A 25466-nucleotide genomic window follows, 5' to 3' on the forward strand; every position below is an offset into this window, starting at 1 on the left:
AACCTGTCAACTTACTTGCATTCGCCGACACCAATACGCTCGCCTAAGATCGCCTAACATCGCTGCCGCGGACCTGAATACGTTCTCCAAAGTTACCACAAAAGCTGTCAAAAAGCCACGCACCAAGTACGGGGCGATGGGCAGCGGACTGTTGTTAACTAACAGTCATCGATCTCGCTGCTCTTCGGCTTTTTCCCAGCTTTATTGGTACCCTGTCACTAAACACCCACACTATACTAAACTGTTTTACCCCTATACCACCGCAACTAAATAAAGTTATTAACCCCTAAACCGCCGCTCCCGGAGCCCACCGCCACCTACATTATACTTATTAACCCCAAATCTGCCCCCCCAACACCGCTGCCACCTACATTATGTTATTAACCCCTACTCTGCTGCCCCTAAACCACCACCACCTACATTATGCTATTAACCCCTAATCTGCCGTCCCCAACGTTGCCGCCACTATATTAAATTTATTAACCCCTAAACCTAAGTCTAACCCTAACACCCCCTAACTTAAATCTAATTTAAATAAATATAAATAAAATTACTATCATTAACTACATTATTCCTATTTAAAACTAAATACTTACCTATAAAATAAACCCTAAGCTAGCTACAATATAACTAATAGTTACATTGTAGCTAGCTTAGGGTTTATTTTTATTTTACAGGCAAGTTTGTATTTATTTTAACTAGGTAGAATAGTTATTAAATAGTTATTAACTATTTAATAACTACAAAGCTAAAATAAATACAAAAGTACCTGTAACATAAAACCTAACCTAAGTTACAATAACACCTAACACTACACTACAATTAAATAAATTAAATACAATAACCTAAATTAAATTAAATTAGCTTAAGTACAAAAAAAACAACAACACTAAATTACAGAAAATAATAAACAAATTACAGAAATTTAAACTAATTACACCTAATCTAAAAAAAAAATACAAACAACCCCCCAACCCTATTGCAATCAGCCAATAGGATTGAAGTTCAATCCTATTGGCTGATTGGAACAGCCAATAGAATGCGAGCTCAATCCTACTGGCTGTTCCAATCAGTCAATAGGATTGAAGTTCAATCCTATTGGCTGATTGCATCAGCCAATATGATTTTTTCTACCTTAATTCCGATTGGCTGATAGAATTCTATAAGCCAATCGGAATCTAAGGGACGCCATCTTGGATGACGTCACTTAAAGGAACCTTCATTCGTTGGGTAGTCGTCGGCCGAAGAGGATGCTCCGCATTGAATGTCTTGAAGGTGGACCCGCTCCGCGCCGGATGGATGAAGATAGAAGATGCCGTCTGGATGAAGACTTCTGCCCGTCTGGAGGACCACTTCTGCCTGGCTTGGATGAAGACGTCTCCCGGTAAGTCGATCTTCAGGGGGTTAGTGTTAGGTTTTTTAAGGATGTATTGGGTGGGTTTAATTTTTAGGTTAGGGCTTTGGGCTGCAAAAGAGCTAACTGCCCATCCAAATGCCCTTTACAAGGCAATGGGGAGCTTAGGTTTTTTTAGTTAGTTTTTTTGGGGAGGTTGGTTGTGTGGGTGGTGGGTTTTACTATTGGGGGGGTTGTTTGTATTTCTTTTTTACAGGTAAAAGAGCTTATTACTTTGGGGCAATGCCCCGCAAAAGGCCCTTTTAAGGTAAGGGCTATTGGTAGTTTAGTTTAGGCTAGGGTTTTTTTTTTATTTTGGGGGGGGGGGGGGCTTTTTTATTTTAATAGGGCTATTAGATTAGGTGTAATTAGTTTAAATTTCTGTAATTTGTTTATTATTTTCTGTAATTTAGTGTTTTGTTTTTTTTGTACTTTAGCTAATTTAATTTAGGTTATTGTATTAAATTTAGTTAATTGTATTTAATTTAGTAAATTTATTTAATTATAGTGTAGTGTTAGGTGTTATTGTAACTTAGGTTAGGTTTTATTTTACAGGTACTTTTGCATTTATTTTAGCTTTGTAGTTATTAAATAGTTAATAACTATTTAATAACTATTCTACCTAGTTAAAATAAATACAAACTTGCCTGTAAAATAAAAATAAACCCTAAGCTAGCTACAATGTAACTATTAGTTATATTGTAGCTAGCTTAGGGTTTATTTTATAGGTAAGTATTTAGTTTTAAATAGGAATAATGTAGTTAATGATAGTAATTTTATTTATATTTATTTAAATTAGATTTAAGTTAGGGGGTGTTAGGGTTAGACTTAGGTTTAGGGGTTAATAAATTTAATATAGTGGTGGCAAAATTGGGGACGACAGATTAGGGGTTAATAACAATGTAGGTGGCGGCGGTGTTGGGGGGGGCAGATTAGGGGTTAATAAGTATAATGTAGGTGGCGGCGGTGTAGGGGCAGCAGATTAGGGGTGTTTAGGATGTTAGGTGTAACCGTAACTTTATTCTCCCATAGGAATCAATGGGTTATCGGACAGCAGCGAACATGAGCTTTCGCTGCTTTCAGACTCCCATTGATTCCTATGGCATCCGCCGCCTCCAGGGCGGCGGATTGAAAACCAGGTTAGCTGGGCCGGAATAGTGCCGAGCGTACCTGGTAGAAATTTGTTAACTAGCAAAAGTAGTCAGATAGTGCTGAATTTGCAGACCGCTGCTCCATAACCTGTCTGCCTGCTCTGAGGAGGCGGATAGAGATAGTGTGAAAGCAACCTGATCGAATATGATCGGGTTGATTGACACCCCCTGCTGAATCTGCAGGGGGCGTGGCGTTGCACCAGCAGTTCACAAGAGCTGCTGGTGCAATGCTGAATGCGGAGAGCGTATTGCTCTCCGCATTTAGCGATGTCTGTCGGACATGATACGCTGATCGGATCATGTCGGACAGACATTTCATAAATAGGCTCCAAAGGGGAGCAACAGAATTTAACACAGGCCTGATACTAACCAGGGCCTGACAAAAAGATTACACATCTGGTACATCCGCCAGACACTTGTAACAAAACTTCTCCTCCATGCACCAAGGCAAAGAGAATGACTGGGGTTTGTGGGAGGGGAAGTGATACTTAACAGCTTTGCTGTGGTGCTCTTTGCCTTCTCCTGCTGGCCAGGAGTGATATTCACAACAGTAATTGATGACGTTGTGGACTCACCATATCTTAGGAAAGAAATAGTAACACCTTAGATAAATTATAAATGTTGTAAATAATATCAAAAGTACCCTTGTTGTCTCTAGGGAGCACCTTAAATGGTCACAATATTGGGAATTGTCTGTAACCTGCTGATAATTCACCGGATATCTGCAGATGGTAGAGTCAACTAATCTCAGAATGCAGATACTTGAAGGAGCCATACTTTGCAGAGTAGATAGATATAAAATGATACTGAGATTTGCAGCGGTTTACTGATCCTGAGCGTTGAGGCCTACAATGACTCCAGTGAGGAGAGGCTCTCAACAAGCAAAGTTACTGTGAACAATGCAGAACACTCAAATTCTTATTTCAGAAATAGTGGCTGTCCTGGAAGCCCACAAATTAAAGCTACTTGATGTCATTGTTAGGGCATTTCCTCCTGACAAACATGGCAGAGGTGCAGCTACAGGCAGAGAACTTGACCGACTCTGCTCGAAAGTCTTGTAAAGTAGCAGTGGGGGAGGATGTATTGCACGATCATACACAGATAACCATCCTGAACAGAAAGATGGTCTACCACTCCACTGGTTTCTCTTTTTAGTAAGGAGATTGCCTCCCATGACCCTGCAGAAGTCTTACTGTTGAAACAACACACATATATGGCACCTGTCGCTACTACTTACCATTTGGAAATCTTGCTACTTTACCTTTGTTATCTTGTGGTGAGATTTCATCTGTGGTGCCATAAGCCTTTTACAAAGACTGATGCTAGATTTCATGATAGCCATAGGCTGAAACTTTTTTCAAATATTTTGTGCTTATATTTTTAAAAGAAGTGCTTTACAGTATATAGTCAAGTTAATTATGAGGTTGGGACATGTATATAAGAAAAGAATACTGGCACTTATTGCTTTCCATATGGCCACATACTGCAGATCTCTTACTTATATACGGTACCTTTCCATCTTATTAGGCACATGGCTGTAGGATATATACTTTTATCTTTTGTTCATGTTGTATAAAGCCTTTAGATAAAGGTTTATTCATTTATTAACATAATGCTGATTTTGTTTAGAGTCTTTAGGGCTTTAACTTACAGGACTCTATATTGGATATCTTTATGTCTTGTAGACTAGTTTTATTTGTTGCTTTTAGTGAAGTGAATAGCAATCTGAATATCTGACCTCAAATTATAGAATAATGCTTTTGTACTGGTCTCAACTTTTAGATGAATAAATTAATAGATAGAAACTACAGACTTAAACTAATAACAATGTCTTATAATAAACTCGCTCAGGGCAGGTTTGAATCATTTTAGAATTTCCTTTTGACTTTTTTTAACTAACCATGTCTCCATCATAAATTAATATTCAGCTGTGTCAAAGGTTTTTGCGATGGAACCTTTAGATATCAATAACTGACCCTGTGTAAACCCACACTTCTCACCTATAACTTGCTTTTTTTATATAATAGCTATTAGTCTGCTGTCAGCGGTCGAGATAGTGGGACATAGTTTTGTACGGTTGGCATCTCTAAGCACCCAATTATAGAGCAGGGAAGATATATCTTACTTTTCAGGGGGACAAAAAGGCTCCAGTTATAAAATTGTAGAATAAATTGAGTCAGCATAGATTCTTAGTGTGACATTTATATGTTTTGTGCATGATCCATTCAATCTTTATGAGTTATATTAATTTAGTTTCCTATTCAACAGTGAAGCTTGATTTTAGGTTCCTAATATTAAAGGGACATGATTCAGACAGAACATGTGATTTTAAACAACTTTCCAATTCACTTTTATTGTCTAAATTGCTTCATTCTCTTGGTATCCTTAGTTGAAAAGCATATCTAGGTAGGCTCAGGAGCAGCAATGCATTACTGGGAGCTAGCAACTGATAGGTGGCTGCACAAAAATGCCTCTTTTCATTGGTTCACCAGATATGTTTAGATAGCTCCCAGTAGTGCATAGCTGCTCCTTCAAAAAAAGAATACCGAGAAAATGAAGCAAATTGGATAAAAGAAGTAAATTGGAAAGTTGTTTAAAATCACATGCTTTATTTGAATCATGAAAAATAAGACAAATGTAGGGTTTCATGTCTCTAAGTGTGATAAAATATGACTCACTCCATTTTAGATGTCTTTAGTTTATTTCAGTTTATAGAGCTAGCTGCTAGACTACGTTCCATTAGCTTTTAATAATGGCACTTTTATCCTGGCGCGTTGGTTAACATTTAATTGGACACGTCAAAATTAAACTTTCATGATTCATATAGAGTATGTAATTTTAAACAACTTTCCAATTCACTTTTATCATCAAATTTGCTTTATTCTCTTGGTATTCTTAGTTAGAAGCTAAACCTAGGGAGGCTCATAAGCTAATTTCTAAGCCCTTGAAGGCCGCCTCTTATCTCACGGCATTTGACAGTTTTTCTCAGCTAAAGGACGTTACTTCACGTGTGCCATATAGATAACATTGTGCTCACGCCTGTGGAGTTATTTATGAGAGGGCATTAATTGGCTAAAATACAAGTCTGTCAAAAGAACTGAAATAAGGGGGCAGTCTGCAGAGGCTTAGATACAAAATAATAACAGAGATAAAAAGTATATTATTATAACGGTGTTGGTTATGCAAAACTGGGGAACGGGGTAATAAAGGGATTATCTATCTTTTTAAACAATACAAATTATAGAGTAGACTGGCCCTTTAAGGTTTTTTTTTTCCTTTTGCATTCCATAAGGTTTGTTCCATACATAAGGTCACCCTCCAGAGCTATGAACATGCTTTCATGTGTAAATCTCTCCTCAGTAAATACCTTACAAGTTTTAGTATTAAGATGCCACTGTCTAGTATATATAATGTTTCTTTCTGAATAGGGCAATACACGTATAAAAGGTTTCTATTACAATATTGGTACATTTTGTTTATTAACCTTGTATTCAAGTTAATGTATACATGATATTCTCAAACTGATGAGTAAACTTATTATAATTTTTCAGTTTGCTGGTTTTCTTTAACAAACAGAATCTTGATTAAAGGCCCAAAAGTGGCCTATAGTGAAATGGCACCATTCTAATTAGCATTATTTAAGTAACTGGGTCCAAAAGTGGCCCAAAATGCAATTACATAAGTATACAAACATATATTTAAAAACTGAGGTTGATTTGAGTTCTCAATGGTGAATCTTTTGATCCTGCCATATTATTGGACCCCACATTTCTGTTACTAGAATGTGAATAATGCAGAATTGAGTTGGGACATAACTGCTGTTACATACTTTTACCAGTTTGTATGTTTTCTGTTCTTAATTGTACTATATAAAAAATACACTGTAATAAGTCTCTTAAAAATAATAATAATAATTATAATAATAATAATAAAGTACTCTTTTAAATAAAACATTTTAAAAAAAACAGACTAGTGAAAGCATATTGCCCTGGTGCCAGCTTACATACCACAATCACTAATAAATCACAAGATTCAGAGAACAGTATGGCTGAAACATCATATACCATATAGTAATATTACCCATCTTGTTCAGTGAGTCTTCCCATTCGCACAGACATTGACTCTAATTGACTCTGTATGTTAACACCAAATGGCTTTCTTGTTCTTATAAAGTAGATCCAAAAGGCCTCCCCTTCTGAACAAAAGCACCATATACTCTAGACTCGCAGGGGTGTCCAAACTTTGCTCTCCAGAGGTTTTGGAACTACATTTCCTATGATGCTCAGCTAGATAAAATGCTGGCTGAGCATCATGGGAAATGTAGTTCCAAAACCTTTGGAGAGCAAAGTTTGGACACCCCTGCTCTAGAGTCTAGATGGTCTCACTACCATTCTATAATTGACCATCTCAAAGTATCACACTTTTTGTCATGATCAAAACCTAAATGTCTAGCAACATCTGAGCATGGGTTATGTTGAATATTGGTAATGTGTTTCCTGACCCATACCCTAGCTTCCCTGGAAGTTCATCCCACATATTGTTCCTCACACTGTGTACAGGCTATCAGAAAGATGACAAAGGAAGTACAAGTGGTACATGAACAGAAGTCATAGACTCTCTTAGTGACATCAGACTGAAATTGTCTTTACAATAACAGCATAGTCACGGGCTTTACAACCTGAAAGCCACCCTTATACTGACCTACAAAATGCAGCTAACTTCCCTAGATGACACATAGGCTCACTTGATATGTAAAACTAGCAAGAAGTACATAGGCTCACATTAACTATACGTTAACCACATATATGTAAGCAATAGTTTAATAATAAAATGCAGTATTCTCCATAAAAACATTTGGTCATCAGGGTGGCGTGACGATGCAGCTGGGTAAGGGCAGTGTAATAATTTGTAATATTATAACATTTTCTGTTATTTATAAATGCTACTTAAGTTATCCAAGGAACAAATAAATTGTATAGTTTAACATAAACTGATTCAGTGATCATTTGTGTGTGTGTGGGGGGGGGGGATGTAAAAAATTTGATATTAGCTCATTAACCGAGTGGTCAGTAAAATTAGCCATGGGGTCCACTAGAGCATTTTATTTTTGCACTTTTAGTCCCTTTGACCAATATATCTACATCCCTTTAACTGGTTATTATACACCTCAAGAAATGATTGGAACAAAGCACAAACACACCTCCATGACACCTCTATTAAATGGATACTGAACCCAAATTTTTTATTTCGTGATTCAGATAGAGCATGCAATTTTTAGCAACTTTCTAATTTACTCCTATTATCTATTTTTCTTCGTTCTCTTGCTATCTTTATTTGAAAAAGAAGGCATCTAAGCTAAGGAGCCAGCAAATTTATGGTTCAGAACCATGGACATCACTTGTTTATTGGTGCTGTCCAATCAGCAAGGACAACCCAGGTTGTTCACCAAAAATGGTCCGGCATCTAAACTTACATTCTTGCTTTTCAAATAAACATACCAAGAGAATTAAGAAAATTTGATAATAGGAGTAAATTAGAAAGTTGTTTAAAATTGCATGCTCTATCTGAATCACGAAACAAAAAAATTGGGTTCAGTGTCCCTTTAAGCGGCCAACTATTAGATTAAAATTTCATTTCTGACCATATGTATATTACCACCTAGATCTTACCATATTTTAAATAACTATATTACTTGCATGATTGTGTAATATTTTTCTGTACATGATTAAGAGTCTATGCCAGGCAAACCTATGACACCGGGTCAGAGCCGGCATGCAGAAGTCTAAAGCCAATTGTCATCTAGTTACTGCACTGCCCTCCCATCTGTGCACTTTCTATTGGACGGCTACTGGTTTACATGGCTTCCCATGGTCATCAGCTTATGACAGCGGGGGCAGGACATAACTTCAATATTCACTTCTGATTGGTGCTCCTGTTTTCTCTGCTAAGGTGTATTTTTTTCTTTTTTTGTACAACCATAAATTTAACGGGACAGTCTAGTCAAAATCAAACTTTCTTTGTTGAAAGCTAAACCTAGGTAGGCTCATATGCTAATTTCAAAGCCCTTGAAGGCCGCCTCTTATCTCAGTGCAATTTGACAGTTGTTCACAGTTAGACAGTGCAAGTTCACGTGCGCCATATATATATAACATTTTTCTCACTCCTGTGGAGTTATTTATGAGTCAGCACAGATTGACAAATATGCAAGTCTGTCAACAGAACTGAAATAAGGGGGAAGCCTGCAGAGGTTTAGCTACAAGGTAATCACAGGGGTAAAAAGCATATTAACATAACTGGTTGGTTATGCAAAACTGGGGAATGGGTAAAAAAGGCATTATCTTTTTAAACAACAAACATTTTCAAGCAGACTGACCCTTTAACATCTACTTATTACCTATGTTTTCCTTTAAACTAAAACTAATTTTCCATTCTTTATTTGAAGTGTTGGCAATTCGAGATACCCAGGCTAAAAAATGTTCACCGTCACTGGTCTATACTAATAAGAACGTACTAATATGCTTCTGTAACAACATTTAAGTTCTAATACTTTTGCTGGTTAATCAATACTTTTACTGGTTAATAGACTGATTTGTGGCATCATTATTACTGCCTCATAAATGGGGACATTAAATTTAGGATGTCATTCCTCTAAAAATGTTCAATTATGCATATAAAAAAAAAAATCTTTGTAACGTATTCACTACTTATTTTGCCTGTTTTATGCAATTTACCTCTAAAAACTTACAGGATACAGAACTCTGACCATACTACATTCTACACAGTGTTTGCTTGGTCGGTGCACAATCTCCCTGGCTTCTGCAAAGGATTATGCCCATATACATCAAACAATGCAAATTTTGGAAAATGACAGTTTCAATGTTGTAAAACAATTATTCTGTACACAGATCTTGTGCAATATAGTGTTAATTGCAGATGTATACTATGCATGAAAAATACTTTAATGTACCTTTAAACTATAAGAGAGGGTCAATCTATACTCACACTTCAGATTGTTGCAATCTTATATACTTATATGTTTTGGTTGTTTGTGGACAACAAATATTCACAAACAATATTGTCTCAAACAAAGCCATAAATGTTGGATTTACCAGTTTATTCAAATACATTTATTTTAGATCTCATAACATTGCAAATTTCACATAGCACCAGCAGGTGGCAGGAGAGCCTCAGAAATCAATCGATTCAAGCTCTCTTCATCAGCTTTTGAGTTGCAAAACGGCTGCAAATAAATTACAATGACATAAAACCATCATAATTGATAGTTAGCTATTTTCACATTAAAAACACAGCTAGGAGCCAATGTTTTAAAGGGACAGTCAACACCAAAATTGTTAGTTTAAAAAGTTAGATAATGCCTTTTCTACCCATTCCCCAGCTTTGCACAACTAACATTGTTATATTAATATACTTTATAACATTTATACCTCTACATTTCTGCCGGTTTCTAAGTCACTACAGACGGCCTCTTATCACATGATTTTTTATTTGCTTTTCACAACAGGAGACTGCTAAAAATTTCTAATGTACTTTTATCATCAAATTTGCTTTGTTCTCTTGTTATTCTAAGTTGAAAGGTAAACCTAGGTAGACTCATATGCTAATTTCTAAGCCCTTGAAGGTCGCCTCTTCTATTAATGCATTTGACAGTTTTTCACAGCTAGATGGCGTTAGTTCATGTGTTTCATATAGATAACACTGTGCTCATGCACGTGAAGTTATTTAAGAGTCAGCACTAATTGCCTGAAATGCAAGTCTGTCAAAAGATCTGAGATAAGGAGGCAGTCTGCAGAAGCTTAGATACAAGGTAATCACAGAGGTAAAAAGTATATTTCTATAAGTGTTGGTTATGCAAAACTGGTGAATGGGTAATAAAGGAATTATCTATCTTTTTAAAATAATAACATTATTGGTGTTTCAACCTGGAGATGTACGCACTTTTAAAGACTTTTGAACACTGTTATCTCTATATCTATGTAAAGATATAACTTGTGTGTGTAACATCCAGCCGGGAAGGCTATGCATACCTGTTGTTTATTCATGTGAACCCAAATAAAATAAAAAGAACTCGAAAAAAAACATTGTTGGTGTTAACTATCCCTTTAAAGCTGTCTGTGGTGAATAACTACTTGTTGACATCAAACAGGGTTTATCTGTCCTTGGTTTAAAGGGACAGTCTACAATAAGATTGTTATTGTTTAAAAAGATAATTAATGCCTTTACTACCCATTCCACAGCTTTGCACAACAAACATTGTTATATTAATATACTTTATAACATTTAAACCTCTACATTTCTGCCTGTTTCTAAGCCACTATAGACAGCCTCTTATCACATGCTTTTTTATTTGCTTTTCACAACAGGAGACTGCTAGTTCATGTGGGCCATATAGATAACATTGTGATCACGCCTGTTAAGTTGTGGCAGACACTAATTAGCTTAAATGCAAGTCAAAACATAATAAACAAAAACTAATGTAATCATAGAGCTGTCGAATGAGGTAAGATACAAGGTAATCACAGAGGTAAAAATTATATTAATGTAATGTGTTAGTTATGCAAAACTGTGGAATGGGTAATACAGGGATTATCTATCTTTTTAAACAATAAAACATTTTGCCGCAATGCTATTAACAGAAACTGGATACCTAAATGATGATGAAGTTTAGATAATTGGGCTTTAAAGGGACAGTACACACTCATTTTCATATAACTGCATGTAATAGACACTACTATAAAGAATAAGATGCACAGATACTGATATAAAAATCCAGTATAAAACTGTTTAAAAACTTACTTAGAAGCTCTCAGTTTACCTCTGTTGAAAAGGTAGCTGGAAAGCCCACTGCAAGTGGGAAATAAGACACTCCCCCCTCCCCCCTCTTTTGCATATGAAAAGACCCTTTACACAAACAGGAGCAAGCTGGAGAAGGTAGCTGACGGTATTCACATAAAACTTTGGGGCTTGGTTAGGAGTCTGAAAATCAGAGCAATGTTATTTAAAAATAAGCAAAACTATACATTTATCTAAAAAAAAACTTTATGGGCTATATAAATAGATCATCTACAAAACATTTAAGCAAAGAAAAAAAGTGTATAATGTCCCTTTAAGTGCTCAATTTATCAAGGTTTCAACCCTCCGCCTGTGTCCGCATGTCAAAAATATGCGCTTAATTCAGGTTTAAGATTTAGCAAAGTATGCACCCTATCCAAAACAATGGTTTTTCCCTGAGCACAAATGTAATCACAATTTGTATTCACGTGTGATCGATTTCACATATTTTCTACCCGTACTAAGCTAAATCTGATCAAGTTCTCCAAGTTATCACACTATGTAGTCTAAAAGTTGCATCACAAGGGCCCATTTATCAAGTTCCGTATGGAGATTGAAGGGCCGTGTTTCTTGCGAGCCTTCAGGAAATACCAGTTATGAAGCAGCGGTCTTTTGGACATGATTCGCAATGATGTCAGATCATGTCCGACAGGCCTTTCATAAATAGGGGCCTAAGTATCTACTCGGATAGCAAATTTCTATTTGCCACCTCCTTTTTCACGTACTCCATACAAAATAATAGTCTAGAGGTCTAAATGCAATCAGTCTAACAAGTGTCTAATGAATGTGTATTCTAAACATGTCTGCAATCAAATGCAATTTAAAAGTAGGGACATAGAAATCTTATTTTATAATTGTACTGGAAGTACAATTATCCTGTGAGGGCCGTGCACCAGTATTCAAACACTACACCTTCACAGAGAGCTGGCAGTAGTATGTATTGCTTCTGAAGATATAATTTGTGTCATACAAGCCTCTGCTGACTCTATCAGGCCCATTTATCAAGCTCCGTACGGAGCTTGAAGGGCCGTGTTTCTGGCGAGTCTTCAGACTCGCCAGAAACACAACTTATGAAGCAGCGGTCTAAAGACCGCTGCTCCATAACCCTGTCCGCCTGCTCTGAACAGGCGGACAGGAATCGCCGGACATCAACCCGATCGAATACGATCGGGTTGATTGACAGCTCCCTGCTGGCGGCCGATTGGCCGCGAGTCAGCAGGGGGCGGCGTTGCACCAGCAGCTCTTGTGAGCTGCTGGTGCAATGTTAAATGCGGAGAGCGTATTGCTCTCCGCATTTAGCGAGGTCTTGCGGAGCTGATCCGCAGTGTCGGATCAGGTCCGCAAGCCCTTTGATAAATGGGCCTGTATGATTAGGCATGGTGTTTGAATACTGGTGAACGGCCCTCACAGGATATGTGCATATGCCGCAGAAAACCAGTAATAACCTTTATTAGAAGTATTTTTGCTAATGCAAATATATTGCAAAAATGCTTATATTTCAAACTGAAATGCACCTATGCACATTTAATTTTTGACCTTTCTATCCCTTTAATATTTTCCGTATAGTTGATATTCCACATGTGTTAGATGCTACAGACATATTTCTTTGAGACCACCAAAGGAAAGAGACGAAATGTCTAGTCTGGCTTCCAATTTATCAATCTTCTCTAACCTATGCACCCGATTTGATGCAAAGATATTTTATTTTTTTGTCCATATTTCATACTCCAAACATTTATCCTGGTCTAATATATTCTCATCCCTAGCTACATCCCCAAGGTCTTGTTACCTAAACGTCTCATTGTCAGAGGCTCAAACGGTAAGGTGAGTTAAGTTATGGAATGCCTAAGACTGGGAAACACACTAGTAAACTATTGATTAGAAACAATATTACTAGAACCTCAGACAAATATATATACTAGTCGCTCTCCAATAAACGGATAATTCAGAGCTATGTAATAAACAAACAGAAGGTAACAAGTACTAGTTCATGTCCCTCCTAATCTCAGGGCTGAGTCAGTAGAATACTTATGACAATGCCCCTAATACGCCGGTACCCCTCATCACTCTGCAGACACATGGACCCTATTTTAGGTTGCATTTCATACTTTTTATTATCTCTAGCAGAAAGTTTTACTTGCTCTATACTATGCTTATCCACACATCACAATATTTAGTGCTTTATTTTACTTAAAGGACCAGTCAACACAGTAGATTTGCATAATCAACAAATGCAAGATAACAAGACAATGCGATAGCACTTAGTCTGAACCTCAAATGAGTAGATTTTTTTTCTGACAATTTTAAAAGTTGTCTATTTCCACTCCCACTGTACCATGTGACAGCCATCAGCCAATCACAAATGCATACACGTTTATTCTCTGAATTCTTGCACATGCTCAGTAGGAGCTGGTAACTCAAAATGTTTAAATATAAAAAGGACTGTGCACATTTTGTTAATGGAAGTAAATTGGAAAGTTGTTTAAAATTGCATGCTCTATCTGAATAATGAAAGTTAATTTTGACTTGAGTGTCCCTTTAAAGGGATACTGAACCCAATTTTTTTCTTTCATGATTCAGATAGAGCATGCAATTTTAAGCAACTTTCTAATTTATTCCTTTTATCAATTTTTCTTGGTTCTCTTGCTATCTTTATTTGAAAAGGCAGGAATGAAAGCTTTGGAGACGGCCTATTTTTTGTTCAGTACCCTGGATAGGGCTTGCTGATTGGTGCCTGCATTTAGCCATCCAATCAGCAAGCATAACCAAGGTTATCAACCTAAAATGGGCCGGCTCCAAAGCTTTAATTCCTGCTTTTTCAAATAAAGATAGCAAGAGAACGAAGAAAACTTGATAATAGAAGTAAATTAGAAAGCTGCTTAAAATTGCATGCTCTATCCGAATTATGAAAGAAAAAATTTGGGTTTAGTATCCCTTTAAGCTTTCTGACTAAGCGTTGTAGAATTGTTCAAACTTACATTTCACTATAACAGAAGCTAAATGTACTGTTTGGCAGTCCCTAATTTTATTACTGTGGCACAGTATCTCTTCTTTTTTTCTTTTCTCCTATCCCACTAAATATTTTGAATTAGGGTCCAAAAGTGGCCCTATAATAACAGTCCTCCTCATGCTGTTCTATTTGCCACTACACTTTGAAGTCCAAAAGTGATTTTGTATTTTTAAGGAGGTTTATGTTTCAAGATTTGGAGATGAAAACTTTATATTTAATGTTATCACTAATGTAAAAAAAAGAAAAGAAGAAGGTTTGTTATTTGAGACCCAAGAGTGGTCTCCTTAGTTACAAATAACCTCCTGTAGCTTTAGAATGCCCTATTCCTGGAGGTCCAAGAGTGGTCTTTTGAGTCAGATGGGAGGTTTCTAGATGGCAAACTCTTGCTATACTAGCCACATGATAATTGTATTACCTTATGTGTATTTTTCAGTACCTCATTTGGTTGGTTGTATTCATTGTATACCTGACATTTGTGCTCTGCAAATTATTCTTATCATGTTGTATGTCTCAAAATGAACCTCAATTAAAAAATTATCGTTTTCCTGCAGGAAACTCATTTGAGCCTGCAAGAAACAGAGAAACTAAGGATGGGCTGGGTTGGGGAGATATATGCAGCACCTGCAGTTAAAAGAAAGAGAGGAGTAGTATGTATGTTTAGCAAGAATTTAGAATTTCAGCTAATATCCCAATATAGAGATACGGATGGAAGATATCTCATCTTAGAAATAGAGATTGATAAGTGTCACTATACGCTATGTAATCTTTATGCACCAAATGAATGTCAGCCAGACTTTTGGGATAAACTATATGTAAAATTAATCGAGGCAGTGGACTCTCAAATAATTATAGGAGGTGATTTTAATAGTGTATGTGTCCCTCAGCTGGACAGACTAAGGTCAAGTAGCTCTTATAGATCTAAGAAGGAAGCTAAGATTTTGAAGTCTTTTATGAAAGGTCTTGGGCTCAGGGACATCTGGAGAATACAACACCCAGATGAGAGAATGTTCACATGTGAATCCAAGACCTTCCGTACATTTTCCAGGATAGATATGTTCTTGGTGTCCGAAAAACTCCTACAATTAGAGATTAAGACGGATATCAAGAATATAGTTCTATCAGACCATGCCATTATTTCTTTGTCTGTCCAACTGAGGAACAATAGAGAAAACCTTTGTGGTAATTTTTTTTTCCCCTCCTTTCTACACTCTAATATTTATTTTAGGAATTGGCTTACTCAAAAATGGAGAGATTATGCCTCACTGAATAATGATTATCTCCATAAGATTGAAATATATTGGGAGGCCGCAAAGGCGTGTCTTAGGGGCGAGATAAAGGCCTTCATGGTCAAACGAAAAAGAAAGCTTAAAGCAAGGGATCTTTAATTAACAAATGCACTGAAAAATAAATTCAGGAAATATATTGATAACTCAAGTAGAGAGAATTGGATTATCTATCAGGAGGCAAAGAAAGAGAGAGAGATCTTTTTAATACAAAATCAGCTACAAGAAGAGCTTAAAAATAAAGCTATATTTGGTTCTTTCTCTCCGAGATCAGCAAAAATGCTGGCGAATATTTCCAAAAGCAGAAGGAAAAATAACTATATTGGGTCAATAATATCTGAAGGCCAAAAATATAATACCCCAAAGGATATTAACAGACAATTCTATTTATTCTTTCAAAAGTTATATGCCACAGCAGAAGTTAATCAGGAGACGAAAAGTAAGTTTTGGACTAGTATTAAAATGCCAAAAATATCTGAAGAACAGCTAAATATGATTAATGAAGAGATTACAATGGAGGAGGTCTTAAAAGCAGTTAAAGAGTCAACGTTAGGGAAGGCCCCAGGCCCGGATCAACTCCCCATTGAATTCTATAAAGTACTTGCAGAAGAGATCGCCCCCATATTAACTAAACTGTTTAATAACTATTTTCTTCTGCATTTTAAGCCCTCTCAAAACTTTACGGCCTCCAATATTACACTCATTTTAAAGAAAGATAAAGATCCTAATTCACTAGATGCCTATAGACCAATCTCTCTCCTCAACAACGACTATAAAATTCTAGCAAACATATTAGCTTCGCGTCTTAAAAAGATTATAGGAGATGTCGTTCATCCAGATCAAACTGGTTTTATACCAGGGAGAACAGCACAAAAAAACATACGAAAGGCTATGATGTTGAGTGAATATATAAGGGAATCCCATAGGACAGGGTCAGATATAAAGCAAGATTTTGCTTTTCTGACAGTGGATGCAGAAAAAGCCTTTGACTCTGTACTATGGGATCATTTGTTCACTACTTTAAGCAATTTTGGCTTTTCAGGACATTTTTATACATATATCTCTTTACTATATCAAAACCCCATTTCGTGTCTTAATATAAATAGTATTCTATCCCCACCTATAACTTTATGTAAAGGAACAAGACAGGGGTGTCCCCTCTCACCCCTGCTATTTGATTTGGCTATAGAGCCCTTAGCTATAAAGAGTAGAGAAATATTAGAAGGTATCAGGATAAAACAACATAGGATGGTACTATCTCTCTATGCGGACGATATTTTATTTTATATAAGGAATTCTAGCAAAAATATTCCAATCTTAGTGGATCTACTAGCCGAATTTAGTAATTTCTCGGGTTATAGAGTAAACTTATCAAAATCAGAGATTATGTGGATAACTAAAAATAGAAATAGCCTTTTGAAAAACCCATTCAAACCAACGGATAATTATATCAAATATTTAGGAATTAAAATTTCTAGAAATCCAGAAGAATGGTATGACATAAATTTCACCCCTATTTGGAGGAAGTGTCTCTTGGAGATGCAGAAATGGAGTAGGATACCGTTGTCACTTTCAGCAAAGATCGCTCTAATTAAAATGCGAATCCTCCCCAAAATCCTATTTGTCATCCAAAATGTTCCTGTGTTCATACGGAAGGCAGATATTACAAAGTTCAATGCAGGCTGTTCGCTCTTTCTGTGGACTCCTAAAAAACCACGTATTGCACTAGCCAGACTAATGCATCCAAAAGAAATGGGCGGTCTTGCATTTCCAAATCTGGCAAAATATAATCTGGCATGCCTGGCCAGAATAGCCTTGGACTGGCTAACCGAAGCCAACCACGTTACTAGCTTAGAGATGGAGGAGAATATAATAGCCCCCTATGCGCTGAAAGCAATACTACATGTATCATATAGTTCTAGAGCCCGAAAGCCCTTATTAAAATAAACAATTAACAATGTAATCACAGCCTGGCTCAAAATTTGTAAACACCTAGAGATTAGACACACTCTATCTAAGTACTTACCTATCAGAGGAAACCCGGATTTCGAAAGTGGCTGCACATCTTCTGCTTTTGGAAAATGGTCAGCAAATAATCTGATCTATATCTGTCAGATGATAGACCCACTATCTAAACACATGAAATCATTTGAAACTTTAACTAGAGAATTTAATTTAGACAGGAAATCATTCTTTGCATATCTTCAAATTAGGCATTTTTTCTACAACCAAGAGGCTTTAGAGGGGGATACTTGGTCGTTAGGCACACTAGATTCAGTTATAAATCTGTTCTCCGCCGGAAATTATTCCATCTCATATATGTACCGTCAGCTTGTATCTAAGGATGCAGAGCCAAGAATAAATACTCTCGTATCAATATGGCGAAAAGATCTTCCGGAAATAGAGCGAGAATATTTTCTAAAGAGTTTTGATAGGGTTAGGAAGTTCTCCAGTAACATGGCAATAAGAGAATCACACGTAAAGCTCTTAAACAGAGCCTATCTCACCCCTAGCAGGATAGCTAAATGGAAAGGGAGTATGGCCTGTTATAGATGCAGATTTCCATATGCTGATCTGTTTCATATGTTCTATACCTGTCCAAAAATAAGCAAGCTATGGAAACAAGTGTAATTTTGGTTGAACAGATTTTTGGTAGTTAGTATCACACTCAAACCAGCATATATTTTTCTTTTGGTACAAGATCAGGCCCAAAATAAACCCTTGATCAATACAGTAATATTGTTAGTGAGACAGATGATTCTAAGAAAGTGGAAGGATAAAAACGTTCCAAGTATCGCCTCTGTTACACGAAAAATTCAATATCAAATGTTATTAGAACAGCAAGACCCATTAATGTTTGAGGAAAATAAAATTAAAAAGTACTTAGTAAAATGGGAAAAAGTCATTTTAGGTCAATCTAGGGAAGTTCAGCTACAAATACTAACTCACTTCCGTAGATCACCAGATTTTCTACAATTAATACTCTCAGATAGGTACCCTGAATTTTGGAGACAATTCCTTGTTTAGGCCTGGATGGGGGGAGGGGGGGCGGGGGGGGTCCCGGAGAGGCCAAACTCTCTTTTTTTTTTTTTTTTTCTCTTTTTCCTCTTTCCTTTGTTTTATTGTTCTCGTCCACTGAAGAAATTTTAACAAAGAGCCGATCTAAGTTAGAGTAGAGGAAGGGTGAAACAGGCTAAGATAAGGGCCCAGTAGTAGAATGGGCTCTTGGTCTATTTTATTTTATCTCCTTTTCGATGTGGAGCTGCGTCTCCATGAGAGTTTCTAATGTGACATGGAAGTCTGTCTTTAAAATATAGGCTCCTATATATAGGATGTTTTATTTTTGTATTTCTTTTTGTTTTTCTTTTTCTGTTGTATATGAGTTGTGGGTTTTTTTTCTTCCTCTTAATGTATTGATGGAAAAACTGATAAATAAATAATTAAAAAAAAAAAAATGTAAAAAAAAGAAAAGAAGAAGGTTTGTTATTTGAGACCCAAGAGTGGTCTCCTTAGTTACAAATAACCTCCTGTAGCTTTAGAATGCCCTATTCCTGGAGGTCCAAGAGTGGTCTCCTTAGTTACAAATAACCTCCTGTAGCTTTAGAATGCCCTATTCCTGGAGGTCCAAGAGTGGTCTTTTGAGTCAGATGGGAGGTTTCTAGATGGCAAACTCTTGCTATACTAGCCACATGATAATTGTATTACCTTATGTGTATTTTTCAGTACCTCATTTGGTTGGTTGTATTCATTGTATACCTGACATTTGTGCTCTGCAAATTATTCTTATCATGTTGTATGTCTCAAAATGAACCTCAATTAAAAAATTATTAAAACATTATTGTTTAAATGATAGATAATGCCTTTACTACCCATTCCACAGCTTTGCACAACCAACATTTTTTCTAACTTTGACCCCCAAAATCTGTTACACATCTACAACCACCAAAAAACACCCATGCTAAATAGTTTCTAAATTTTGTCCTGAGTTTAGAAATACCCAATGTTTACATGTTCTTTGCTTTTTTTGCAAGTTATAGGGCCATAAATACAAGTAGCACTTTGCCATTTCCAAACCACTTTTTTTCAAAATTAGCGTTAGTTACATTGGGACACTAATATCTTTCAGGAATCTCTGAATATCCATTGACATGTATATATTTTTTTTTAGAAGACATCCCAAAGTATTGATCTAGGCCCATTTTGGTATATTTCATGCCACCATTTCACCGCCAAAAGCAATCAAATAAAAAAAAATTGTTCACTTTTTCAAACTTTAGGTTTCTCACTAAAATTATTTACAAACAGCTTGTGCAATTATGGCACAAATGGTTTTAAATGCTTCTCTGGGATCCCCTTTGTTCAGAAATAGCAGACATATATGGCTTTGGCGTTGCTTTTTGGTAATTATAAGGCCGCTAAATGCTGCTGCGCATCACATGTGTATTATGGCCAGCAGTGAAGGGGTTAATTAGGTAGTTTGTAGGGAGCTTGCAGGGTTAATTTTAGCTTTAGTGTAGAGATCAGACTCCCACCTGACACATCCCACCCCCTGATCCCTCCCAAACAGCTCTCTTCCCTCCCCCACCCCACAATTGTCCCCGCCATCTTAAGTACTGGCAGAAAGTCTGCCAGTACTAAAATAAAAGGTATTAAAAAAAAATAATATTTTTTTTTTTAACATATTTACATATGCTGCTATGTAGGGTCCCCCCTTAGCCCCCAACCTCCCTGATCCCCCCAAAATAGCTCCCTAACCCTCCCCCTCTGCCTTATTGGGGCCATCTTGGGTACTGGCAGCTGTCTGCCAGTACCCAGTTTGCAAATAAAAATGTTTTTTTTTTTTATTTGTTTCTGTAGTGTAGCTTCCCCCCCACAGTCCAATACCCCACCAGCCAAACCGATCAACAAATAAATATATTAACCCCTTTGATCCCCACTTCTAAGAAAAAACTTTCTGTAGCGTAGTGGTTCCCACCCGCTCCCTCCCCGTGCACGCGCCCGCCCGGCCTCCCCGTGCACGTGCGCGCGTCCCCCCGGTCGTCCCCGCCCCCCTCCGCATCACAAAGGCCATCGATGGCCGCCACCCACCTCCCACACCGGCTCCCACCCACCAACGAACGTAGCCATTAATGTCCGTGCAGAGAGGGCCACAGAGTGGCTCTCTCTGCACCGGATGGCTAAAAATGATTATTGCAGGATGCCTCGATATCGAGGCATCACTGCAATAACCGGAAAGCAGCTGGAAGCAAGCAGGATCGCTTCCAGCTGCTTTCCACACCGAGGACGTGCATGGTACGTCCTCAGGCGTTAACTGCCTTTTTTTTGAGGACGTACCCTGCACGTCCTCGGTCATTAAGGGGTTAAAGAACAATAAACAAGAAACAAAAGACAAATTAAACATCTGGGTACAATCTTTCAAAGTAACCATAATATAACCACCTTATCAGGGTAGGAATTGCACATATGGTTTGCAATAGCTCCACCTACTTATGCTAGGAGCCAGTGACTTACTTGACAGGCGTGTTAACACATATAAAAAAAAAAAATAAAAAAAAAAAATAGGTTTAACCTTCTATCATAATCGCCTATATTTATCCCTTGGACACAGTCTCTAAATTGTATCCCAACAATAACTAGGGTGAAAGAAAAAAAAAAAAAAAAGGAAAAACTTATATATTAATTCTCCTCTCCCCTCTCCCTCCCCCCTCTCACCACAGATTCATTAATACTAAATCACTATTTCTGAATGGAAAAATTAGATATTCAATTTCAGTGGGTGAGAAGATTCTAATACATTTTGCCCACTTGCTAAAAAAAGCTTCTATTTCTATTTCTAGATTTAAGTCTGTAGCTTTTTGTTCGATTATATATTGTTTTTTAAGATAGTTTCTAACTTCTGTGATAGATAAGGGTATTTTGCTTTTCCAATTTTTGAGTATTAAATTTATGGCTGCTAGGATGACTAAGTTTACTATTTTAGCATCTTTAAAATTTCTGCTATTATCAACTAAAAAGATGATAGATGTTAATGTTAATTTAAGTGGCATAACTTTTAATACTTTGTTTAGCCAGTATTCTATTTTTTGCCAGCCTTGTGAGGTTCTAGGGCACTCCCATATCATATGGGATATGTCAGCGGCTGGTAGGCTGCATTTAGGACATTTGTTGAAGTTCTTATTATACCATCTGTAACCCCTATCTGGAGTATAGTATGTTTGGTATAGAAGTTTTATATGTGACTCCCTCCAAGTCTCAGCCATAGTTGCTTCTATTGATAATTGAATTGACCTTGCTACTTGTATATCGCTGTTTATGTTAATTTTAGTGTAATTTGTCCATTTTTGAGCTAGTCTTACTAAGTTTTCGTCGCCTTTTTGTGAGACGAGAAGATTATACCATGAAGCTATGGAGAAGTGGCCTGCTCTATTCAATGTTATCCAGTTGTCTAATTTACTCCAAGTCCATTTCCAATTGTATTTGCTAATTAGCTGCCCGGCATAATGTCTGGTTTGTAGATACGTAAAGAATTCCTGATTATTAAAATTAAATTCCAATATCATTTCTTCAAATGATTTGATGGAACCTGTTTCTTGTTTAAAAAATTGCGACACCCTAATTAACCCTTGAATATGCCAACGTTGTATATTTGAAGCTTGTGTACCCTCCTGGAACTGTGGGTTCCCTAAAAAAGATTGATAAGTTGGTATATGGGTGTTTATTTCGGTACAAGTGCCAATTTTTCCCCAAGCCATAATTATTGCATGTACTGTTTTTAGATCTTTTATTTGTTTAGGTACTCGCTGGGGTGCGATATGCAGCAGAGAGATTGGCGAGAACGGATATGTCACGCTTTGCTCAAGTTCATAGTCTGAGAAATGATTAGATTCTGCGAACCAATCCGTAGCGATGTGTCCTAAGAACACCAAGTTATATAGCTACAAATCAGGTAGAGCCAATCCACCTTTCTGTTTAGGAAGAGATAATCTCTTTAAGGAGATTCTGGGTTTTTTAGGTTGCCAGATAAAATGACGGAGAGCTGTATTAAATTTTTTAATGTCATATGACTTTAAGATTAATGGAAGATTTTGGAATAGGTAGCATATTCTAGGTAGAATTACCATTTTAAATAGGGCAATGCGTCCTGATAATGAAAGAGGCAAGTTTTGCCAATTCTTCATTTGTTGTGTAGCTTGCTTAAGAATTGGAGTAAAGTTTAAGGTGTACCATTCCTTGGGATTAGCTGAGATGTTGATCCCAGGGTATCTAAATGAGTTAAGAGACTTTTTTAAATGGATTCTCTATCGGAGAGTTATTTTTTACCCTAAGCCACAGTATTTCTGATTTATTTTTGTTCATTTTATAGCCCAAAAAAAGGCCAAAGGTGTCAACTATTTTCAATAAATTAGGGATATTCTCTAAGGTGTTAGTCATGTATACCAGAAGGTCATCTGCGTACGACGCCACTTTGACCTCTTTTTTGCCTATTAAAATGCCTTCGATTTGTTGCCTTATTTTTATGGCTAGCGGTTCTATTGCCAAGTTAAATAGCAGGGGTGAGAGCGGACATCCTTGCCTTGTTCCTCTTTCTAACTTGATTTTTTTTGATATCTGACCATGAATTACTAATCTTGTAGATGCTTGTGTGCAAATATTTTTAGCTAGATTAAGAAAATTATCTGTCAATCCAAATCGACTTAGTGTATCAAATATGTGCTGGTGATTGACCCTATTGAAGGCCTTCTCAGCGTCTATTGCTAGTATTGCTGCGTCTGGATGAGTTATATGAAATTTTCCCTCAGAGTTTTTAAAGTAATCGACAACCATAAGAAGTTGTCTGATCTTAGCAGCGGAGCTGCGATTATATAAAAACCCCGCCTGGTCAGTGTGAATAATCTCGGCTAGTCCCTTTTGCATTCTTTTGGCTAATATTGATGCGAATATTTTATAGTCAGAGTTTAACAGTGCGATAGGTCTGTATGATTCCCTTCTTTGTGGATTTTTACCGGGTTTTAAGATTAGAATAGTATGAGATTCTAAAAATTTGGGCGGGATTTGAGTGTTTTCCCTGAAGTAAAAGTTGAAAAGTTTTGTTAAATAGGGGGCAACTGATTGTTCTAAAGTTTTATAAAATTCATTTGGGATTGCATCTGGGCCTGGTGTTTTCTCTGATTTTAAGGCTCGTATTGACTGTAATACCTCTATTTCAGTTATTGGAGAATTTAAGTTAGGTTTTAAACTCTACTTTACCTTTCGTAATAGGGAGCTTGTCCCAGAATCTTTCTTGTGCTTCTTCGTCGGTAGTAATGCAAAAATGAATTTGATATTTCTTCAGTTGAGGTTAAGCGATTATTATCGACCTGTATATATTCAATTATATTTGATTGTTTAGCATTTTTTGCCAAATTAGCAAGTAATTTGCCTGCTTTATTGCCGTATCTGTATAATTTAGAGTGGTATTTTAGTTCTGTTTGCACTGTTTGTGTAGTTATGAATATGTCGCGTTCCTTTTTTACTTTAATGTACCTATTCCAGTTCCTTTCGTTTGGGGAGCTCAAGTATCTGCTATATGCATTGGTCACTGAGGCTATCAGCTGTCTTTCCTTCTGTCGGGTTTCGCGTTTAAATCTAGCAGTATAAGCGATTATGTCTCCCTTCAAGACCGCTTTTGCCGTTTCCCACATGATCGAGGGATCCTTCATTATATTTAAAAAACTCATCTAATTTGATTTTTAACCAGTTCGTAAATTTTATATTATTGCTAAGGTGCTTCGGGTAGAAGAAGCATGATCCACCTAGGTTCTTCTTCTGTGTTGGAATATCCAACGATATGGGGGCATGGTCAGAGATGCAGATTTCTGCTATAGATGCTTTAGGTCCTGCTTGATAAAGGCTGTCGTTAATTAACATTAGGTCTATTCTAGAGAGACTTTTGGTGGCTCTTGAGTAGCAAGAATAAGCCTTGCTGTCAGGGTTCTGGGCCCTCCACACGTCTCTTACTGCTAGGGTTTGGAAAATGTTTTTAAACAATTTCATTTCAAGATTATCTTTTTTCGTTTTTCTAAGTACGCCTCCATATCTATATCTATCTATAGGAGAGCAAGGAGCCATATTAAAGTCTCCAGCTATAACTATCTGACCTTTTGCTACCTGTAGGAGTTTGACTTGAAGATCATCCCAAAATTGTTGATCTATTACATTGGGAGCGTAGAGGTTACAGATGGTATACACCGAATTGTGGATTTTTATTTTTAAAATCAAATATCTGCTATCCGGGTCTGTTATAATAAATAGGTTCACATAGGCTAGTTTTTTCCCCAAGAGAATAGCGACTCCCTTCTTCCTGTTTAATGAGGGGGCAAAAAGTACCTCAGCTACCCATGAATGTTTCAACTTGAGTGATTCTTCAGTGTTTAAATGTGTCTCCTGTAAAAGTGCAATTGTGGTATTTAATTTCTGGAGGTGGGAAAGAATGGTCTTTCGCTTAATCGGGGAAGTTATACCCCCTATATTCCAGGAGGTAATTCTAATCATATAGATCCTGACCTGTTAAGTAAGCGACCAGTGGGAGTGGTGGGGAGCAATAAGCAAGGGAGAGACGAGGAGAGCGAGAGAAAAATAATAAAAAAAAATTTTTTAAAACTTTTATAAGCGATACTTTATTTACACCTTTATAATCCATAAACATACTATTTGTGGAATATTTCATAATCCTACTTTTAATAATTAATCCCGTGTTCCTTTAATTTTTTCTCTGCTTCTTCGGCATACAGAAACGTTTG

General features: G+C 36.8%; 1 protein-coding gene across 1 annotated transcript in view; it reads right to left on the reverse strand.

Annotated features, from left to right (window-relative positions):
* Nucleotides 1-25466, reverse strand: part of IQGAP2 (IQ motif containing GTPase activating protein 2) — a 373896-nt gene that overhangs the window by 220380 nt on the left and 128050 nt on the right. The gene's annotated exons all lie outside the window — the stretch shown is intronic.

This window comes from Bombina bombina, chromosome 2 (assembly GCF_027579735.1).
Source record: "Bombina bombina isolate aBomBom1 chromosome 2, aBomBom1.pri, whole genome shotgun sequence".
Taxonomy (NCBI): domain Eukaryota; kingdom Metazoa; phylum Chordata; class Amphibia; order Anura; family Bombinatoridae; genus Bombina; species Bombina bombina.